Raw genomic sequence first — 8,605 nt, forward strand, 5'->3', positions numbered from 1 at the left:
GGTCTGTATTCAGGACTCCTTATCAGTTCCTATCTCACTCGTCTCAGTTGGAATTAATGAAATTTGGCTGCTCCCAGATTTTTCTCTGTATCTTCCTATTTTCCTTGTAGCGGGATTTTTTTTTTAAGATTTATTTATTTACTTGAGAGGCAGAGTTACAGAGAGAGAGGAGAAGGAGAGAGATCTTCCATCCACTGGTTCATTCTCTAAATGGCTGCAATGGCTGGAGCTGGGCTGATTTGAAGCCAGGAGACAGTTTCTTCCAGGTCTCCCACGCAGGTGCAGGGGCCCAAGCACTTGGGCCATCTTCTATCACTTTCCCAGGCCATCAGCAGAGAGCTGGATCAGAAGTGGAGCAGTCGGGACACGAACCGGTGCTACTGGCGAAGGCTTAACCTACTACACTACAGCACCGGTCCCATTGTAGCAAGATTTGAATTTAGCATTTGAAATGCAGAGACAGAGTCAGAGAGAGATATTGGGAGAGCAACTGACTCAGATTCCTCTTGTGTCTGCTACTTTCCCATTCTTTTCTGGCTCTCTTGTTTTTTTTTTTTTTTTCTTCTTCTTATGGTTAGATGTTTACTTATTTACTTATTTCAAAATAAGGCCAGGCCTGGAAGGTTTGTAAGTTGTTTGAGTTTTCCAGTTAACCTGACTCTCATGTAAAGCCCCTTTCAGTTAGCAGCCAGCCTATCCCAGCTCAGCCCATCTCCTCTCCTGGCTTACTATAGGTTTCTCTCCTCTCTCCACTTACCTCGGCCACTCTGCTGCTGACCCTTTGGCCAGTCAGATTAGTTTTCTATTTCTGATATGAAGGGTCAAAATGGAAAACTATCTCTAGTGTGAGGGATTTTTTATTGGTTTTGTTTTTTGTTGTTTGATAAGCTACTGCTTTCTCATACTCCCTGCCCAGTTTCTTTTTGTTTATAAATATTCTGTATTTAAGACCCTAGCCTGAAGATCTGTCCCATGAATACCATTAATACTAGCTGGGACCACCTATAGTCCGAGTTCTAATCAGGGGAAAGATTGAAGAATTGATCTTTCCCAGGGAAAGGGGCCTTAAATTGTTTTGTCTTTTCCATGGCTCACACTTTGTCTCCAACTCCCCCTTCCTCCCCATTCCTCAAGTTTCCCATTTACCCTCTTTCCTAGGCCGTGATGGTTGGCACTGATCCAAAACCCTCTGGGTGGGGTTTGGCTATGTTGGGACCTTTCTTTGTGTCCCTTTGGCTCCAGGCCCCTCCTGGCCCTAGCTGAGATCATCATCTCCTCCTTTGTGTTTTTCCCTAAGTATGGGATTGGTTTTGAGGTAGGTTCCAATTCTGTAGCAGCTAAATTCCATTCTTCCTGTCCTGACCATCCTGCCTTTACCCCTAAGGCCCCTTTTCCTACTGACCAAATCTCTTTACCTTGTTGGGGGAAAGAAGTATTTTGTTTTTAAATCTATTTTCTAACTTAAATGCAATTTAATATGTAAATCTCTGCACTTTTGTGTGAGCCTAAAATGTGTATGTGTTGGGAGTTTTTCAAGCTCGTATTTCTTAATAAAGAAATCTTTCCTTTGGGGGGAAGCCAATTAATGAAGGAGACTTGAATGGTTTTAGAAATACAGGGCTGTCTGTTTCTTTTGTGTTCTGCCTCATTTCTTTACTTGTGCCTAGTGTGATCCACTCCCCTGCCCCTCACCTTTGACCCCTTTCCTTTGAGAGGGCCCTTAACTTAGTGGGGCAGAGAGAGAGAGACCTGTCCTGCGTCTGGTTCCCCTCTGGGACCACTTGGATTGGCTTGAGTGGTAACCTAGCAACATAGCCCCCCTCCCACTCCCCATGACCTGGTCCTGTTAGTCCTTTTCTTCCAGCTCAGTTCATTTTATACTCCTGAGGCTGGGGCCAGGCCAGGGAAAATCACTAAGGGATTGCAGTAAATGTCTTTTTTAAAAAATGATAATCTGTTCTCATGCCTTGATGCTACTACAGAAGAACCATGTTCCCAATAATTCAAAAGGCATTGTGTCACTTTTGAGAATACATTCTAGGAATCTCTTGCTGTGCTTAGGTGATAGATTTTAGAAATAGTGTTAAAGACTCCAGCTCTGAATCTCATTAGTTTTAAAGGATGCAAGCACACACAACTCACACAAGAAGAGGTTTGTTGTGGATTTCATGCTTTAGATAAGTCTGAAAAGGGAATGGGATTAAAAACCTGCAACTGTAAAACTTCGGAGTGTCCTCTGCAACATGAATGTAGGTGGAAAAACCTGGTATAATTTGCTGGGCCTAAATAGTTTATAAATATACACACAGTGTTTCTCCAGTTTTAAAATATATGTGGAATTTCTAGGAATGTAACATCTGTGCCAGTTGGGGGAAGATGGTATTTTATTTTGTTCAAAATTTTACCAAGAGTTATTTGGGACTTTTGAAAATTATGTCACGGATGGCAATGCCACTCATGGGTATTTCAGTCACCAACACCACACACCTCTGCTCATAAGAATCTTCATTTGTGGCGATTGCCTTTACAATGAGTCTACAGATAGGTGGAAGCATCTTACTACTTATTATTTGTGTTAGGGCAGTGTTGCCTAGGTATGTATATTAAAACACATATTATCTTAATATGAATGATTTTCCTTTTCTTTTTTTTTTAACTTTTATTTAATGAATATAAATTTCCAAAGTATAGCTTATGGGTTACAATGGCTTCCCCCCTCCCATAACTTCCCTCCCGCCCGCAACCCTCCCCTTTCCCGCTCCCTTTCCCCTTCCATTCATGTAAAGATTCATTTTCAATTCTCTTTGTATACAGAAGATCAGTTTAGTGTATATTAGGTAAAGATTTCAACATTTTGCCCATATAGCAACATCAAGTGAAAAAACTACCATTGGATTACTAATTATAGCATTAAATAGCAATGTACAGCACATTAAAGACAGAGATCCTACATAATTTTTTTTCAAATTAATTAATTTTCTATGCCATTTCCATTTTAACACCAGGTTGTTTTTTTTTCATTTCCAATTCTCTTTATATACAGAAGATCAATTCAGTATATAATTAGTAAAGACCTCATCAGTTTGTGCCCACACAGAAACGCAAAGTATAAAAATACTGTTTCAGTACTAGTTATAGCATCACTTGGCTTTAGACGACACATTAGGGACAGATCCCACATGGGGTGTAAGTACACAGTGACTCCTGTTGCTGATTTAACAATTTGACACTCCTGTTCATGGCGTCAGTAATCTCCCTAGGCTCTAGTCATGAGTTGCCAGGGCTATGGAAGCCTTTAGAGTTCGCTGACTTTGATCTTATTCCGATAGGGTCATAGTCAAAGTGGAAGTTCTCTCCTCCCTTCGGAGAAGGGTACCTCCTTCTTTGATGGCCCCGTTCTTTCCACTGGGATCTCACTCACAGAGATCATTCATTTAGGTCTTTTTTTTTTCCATGATATCTTGGCTTTCCATGCCTGCTATACTCTCATGGGCTCTTCAGCCAGATCTGAATGCCTTGCCAAAGGGGAAACCTGTTAAGTGAAATGGACACTATAAGCAACAATGAACTGATCAGCTCCTGTCCTGACTTTAGATGTACAATGTAATACTTTATCCTTTTTAGTATTTGTTGTTGTTGTTGTTGTTCTAGTACTATTGGTTGAACTCAGTAATTAACACACAATTATTCTTAGGTGTTTAAATTTTAACTGAAAAGTGATCCCTGTTAAATCTAAGAGTGGAAAAAGAGAGGGAGGAGATGAACAATTTGGAACATGCTCAATCGGACTGGCCGCAAATGGTGGAGTTAGAAATGTGCCAGGGGATTCCAACACAATCCCATCAAGATGGCATGTACCAATACCATCTCACTAGTCCAAGTGATCAATTTCAGCTCACAATTGATAGCTCTGATAGCTCAAAGAGTCAAAGAGATCACACAAACAAGACAAGTATCTGCTGATACTAACTGATAGAATCAAAAAGGGAGAGAAAGATCCAACATGGGAAGTGGGATACACAGCAGACTCATAGGATAGCAGATGTCCTAAACAACACTCTGATTTTCCTTTTCTTTCCCCATTATAGTATGGTTAGTACAGTTGGCCCTCTGTATCTATGGGTTCTGCATGCCCTGTTAACCAGTCACGGAACAAAAATACTCAAAAAAAGATGCATTTGTACTGAACACACACAAATTTTTTTCTTGATGTAATTCCTTAAGCGATATAGTATAATAACTACTTCCATATCACTTACAATGTAGTAGGTATTATAAGTATCCAGAAATGACTGAAAGTATACTGAAGGATGTCCAGAGGTTATATGTAAATACTATGCCATGTTATGCAGGTATTTTATTTATTTTACTTTTTTATTTATACAAAGGGAACAAATTTCATATATTTCATATATACAGTTTTTTTTTAAAATTTAATGTACACAGATTTAGGAACATAGTGATACTTCCTACCCTACCCTCCCTCCTGCCCATACTTCCACCTTTCCTCCTCTCTCCTCTCCTATTCCCTCTCTTAATTTTTACAGTGATCTATTTTCAGTTTACTTTATACTCATAAGGCTAACCCTACATTAAGTAAAGAATTCAACAAATAGTAAGAAGAAAAAAATACTGTTCCTCAACTGTAGAGACAGGGTTGCAAACAATCATCGAATCTCAAAATGTTAATTTCATTCCTATACATTTTTTATTTTATTTATTATTTATTTATTTATTTATTTGACAGAGTTACAGACAGTGAGAGAGATAGAGAGAAAGGTCTTCCTTCCGTTGGTTCACTCCCCAAATGGCTGCATTGGCTGGAGCTACACCGATCCAAAGCCAGGAGCCAGGTGCCTCCTCCTGGTCTCCCACAGGGGTGCAGGGGCCCACGCACTTGGGCCATCCTCCACTGCACTCCCAGGCCACAGCAGAGAGCTGGCCTGGAAGAGGAGCAACAGGGACTAGAACCCAGTGTCCATATGGGACACCGGTGCCGTAGGCGGAGGATTAACCTAGTGCACCACGGCACCGGCCCCTCCTATACATTTTGATACTCTATTACCACAGATATTTCACTAAGTATAATGGTTTCCGGTTGCTTCCATTTTGATGGCAAAGACAGGATTTCATCTTTTTTTTATGGCTGAGTGGTATTCCATAGTGTATATATACCATAATTTCTTTATCCTGTCTTCAGCTGATGGACATCTAGGTTGATTCCATATCTTGGCTATTGTGAATTGAGCTGCAATAAACATAGGTGTACAGATAACTCTTTCATATGCTGATTTCATTTCCCTTGGGTAAATTCCCAGGAGTGGGGTGCTGGGTCATATAGCATATCTATTTTCAGCTTTCTGAGGTATCTTCATACTGTCTTCCACAATGGCTGTACTAGTTTACATTCCCACCAACAGTGGATTAGGGAACCTTTTCACCCATATTTTCATCAGCATTTATTGTTTGTTGATTTCTGTATGAGAGCCATTCTAACATGAGTGAGGTAAAACCTCATTGTGGTTTTTATTTGCGTTTCCTTGATGGCTAGTGATCCTGAGTATTTTTTCATGTGTCTGTTGGCCATTTGAACTTCCTGTTTTGAAAAATGTGTTCAAATCCTTTTCCATTTCTTTTTTTTTGGGGGGGGGGATTTATTTATTTATTTGAAAGGCAAAGTAACAGAGTGGGAGAGGCAGAGGCAAAGAGGGAGAAGTCTTCCATCCACTGGTTCACTCCTCAAATGTCTGCAACTGCTGGAGCTAGGTTGATCTGAAGCCAGGAGTCAGGAACTTCATCCAGGTCTCCTACATGGGTGCAGGGGCCCAAGTACTTGAGCAATTTTCCCACTGCTTTCCCAGGCACATTAGGAGGGAGCTGGATTGGAAATGGAGCAGCTGGGACTTGAAATGGCATCCATATGGGATGCTGGCTGGTGGCTTAACCTGTGATGCCACAGCACTGCCCCACCCCCACCCATTTCTTAACTGGATTTTTTTGTTTTCTTGTTGTTGAGTTTCTTGAGCTCTTTATAAATTCTACATATTAATCCTTTATCAGTTTTGTAGTTTACAAATATTTTCTTTCATTCTGTCAGTTGCCCCTTCACTTTGCTGAGTGTTTCTTTTGCAGTGCAGAAGCCTCTCAGCTTGATATAATCCCATTTGTCTATTGGCTTTGATTGGCTGTGCTTCTGGGATCTTTTTCAAGAGGTTCTTGCCTGTGCCAGTGTCTTGCAGAGTTTCCCCATGTTCTTTTCTAGTAATTTGGTGGTATCAGATCATAGATTTAGATCCTTGATCCATTTTCAGTTGATTTTTGTATAAGGTGTAAGGTAGGGGTCTTGTTTCATAATTCTGCACACGGAGATCCAATTTTCCTTGTGCCATTTGTTTAAGAGACTATCCTTTCTCCAGGGATTGATTTTAGCTCCTTTGTCAAAGGTTGTAGATGTGTGGATTGATTTCTTCTAGTCCCGGCTGCTCCTCTTCCGGTCCAGTTCTCTGCTATGGCCTGGGAAAGCAGTAGAAGATGGCCCAAGTCCGTGGGCCCCTGTTCCCATGTGGGAGACCTGGAAGAAGCTCCTGGCTCCTGGCTTTGGATTGGAGCAGCTCAGGCCGTTGCGGCCATCTGGGGAGTAAACCAGCAGATGGAAGACCTCTCTCTCTCTCTCTCTCTCTCTCTCTCTCTCTCTCTCTCTCTGTCTCTACCTCTCTCTGTAATTCTGTCTTTCAAATAAATAAAATAAAACTTAGAAAACAGCACAACAAACCAGTTTTATAAAAAAATACTTCTTTATTAATGCCTTCATAACATGCATATCACCCTTCCCTTAACGTCAGACATTTAGACATTTGCAGTTTTTCACTTCTATAAGTGATGCTGTGATGAACTTCCCTATATCTGGGCATACCTGTGAGTATTTCAGTAGGCTAGGTTCCTAGAAGTGGGCTTACTGAGTGAAAGGGAATGCTCTTGTAAAAGCTCTTGAGAAATATGGCCAAATTGCTTGCTAGAAAGGCAGGCTCAGTTTGTCCTGCCAGCAGTTTGTCAGTCTGCTTCAACCCATCCCATTTATACATTTGGCAATTTGATAATTGTAAACTTATACCTCAGTGTCATCTAGTTTGTATGCATTTCTTTTGTTAATACTGAGGTCCCACATTTTCTGTGCCTCTCCTCTGCCATATGTTAATTGCCATTTGAATTTCTTTTGTGAATTGTCTTTTCCTGTCCTTTATTTATTTTTTTCTTGTTTTAAAAAGATTTATTTAAGTGGCCAGCACATGGCTCACTAGGCTAATCCTTGGCCTGCGGCGCCAGCACCCCAGATTCTAGTCCCGGTTGGGGTGCCGGTTCTGTCCTGGTCGCTCCTCTTTTGTGGCCCGGGAGTGCAGTGGAGGATGGCCCAAGTGTTTGGGCCCTGCACCCACATGGGAGATCAGGTGGAAGCACCTGGCTCCTGGCTTCGGATAGATGCAGTGCGATGGCTGTGGCAGCCATTTGGGGACTGAACCAATGGAAGGAAGACCTTTCTCTCTGTTTCTCTCTCACTGTCTAACTCTGCCTGTCCAAAAAAAAAAAAAAAGATTTATTTAAGAGGTGGCACTGTGGTGTAGTGGGTAAAGCCTCCACCTGCAGTGCCAGCATCCCATATGGGCACTGATTCGAGTCCCGGCTGCTCCACTTCCGATCCAGCTCCCTGCTATGGCCTGGGAAAGCAATGGAAGATGGCCCAAGTCCTTGGGTCCCTGCATCCACGTGGGAGACCCGGAAGAAGCTCCTGGCTCCTGGCTTCAGATGGGTGTAGCTCCGACCCTTGCTGCTAATTGGGGAGTGAACCAGCGGATGAAAGACACCTCTCTCTCTCTCTGCCTCTCCTTCTCTCTCTGTGTAACTCTTTCAAGTAAATAAATAAATCTTTTAAAAAAAGATTTTAAATCTGAGCCGATCTGAAGCCAGGAACCAGGAGCTTCTTCTGGGTCTCCCATGCAGTTGTAGGGGCCCAAGCAGTTGGGCCATCTTCCACTGCTTTCCCAGGCCATAAGCAGAGAGCTGGATGGGAAAAGAAGCAGCCAGGGAACGAACCAGCACTCATATGCGATGCTGGCGCCACAGATGGAAGCTTAGCCTACTATGCCACAGTGCCAGCCCCCCTTTGTTAATTTTTCCTCTGCTGTTAGGTGATTTTCTAATCAAATATAGATTAGCGCTTAGAGCTCATACTCCACTGTGGGCCAGAAAATGATGGGGCCCTTGATTTAGAAGTGGTCTTCCAAGTCTAGAACATGGAGTGAGAATTACCTCCCTAACATTCCCGGTCCCTTCACTTTCTTCCAAGCTCTGCTTCCCACTGCTTTTTTACTAGCCTCTGCCCATCTTCAGCTATTTGGCAGTTCCAAGTTGGCTGAAAGGGTTGGGATTTTGTGCCCAGATAAGAGACATGATGATTATTTGTCCTAAAATGCAGGCTCTGTTAAACAGCATAGCTTAAAGGAATTTACTAGTAAGATAACCCATGTTTTTCTCTTTCTCCTCACTGCCTTTTTCCCCCCATTAACTACTGTGACTTCCCCAAGGTCACGTAATTACTAGTAGAGCCAGA

Source organism: Lepus europaeus, chromosome X (assembly GCF_033115175.1).
Source record: "Lepus europaeus isolate LE1 chromosome X, mLepTim1.pri, whole genome shotgun sequence".
In the NCBI taxonomy this organism is placed as follows: Eukaryota; Metazoa; Chordata; class Mammalia; order Lagomorpha; family Leporidae; genus Lepus; species Lepus europaeus.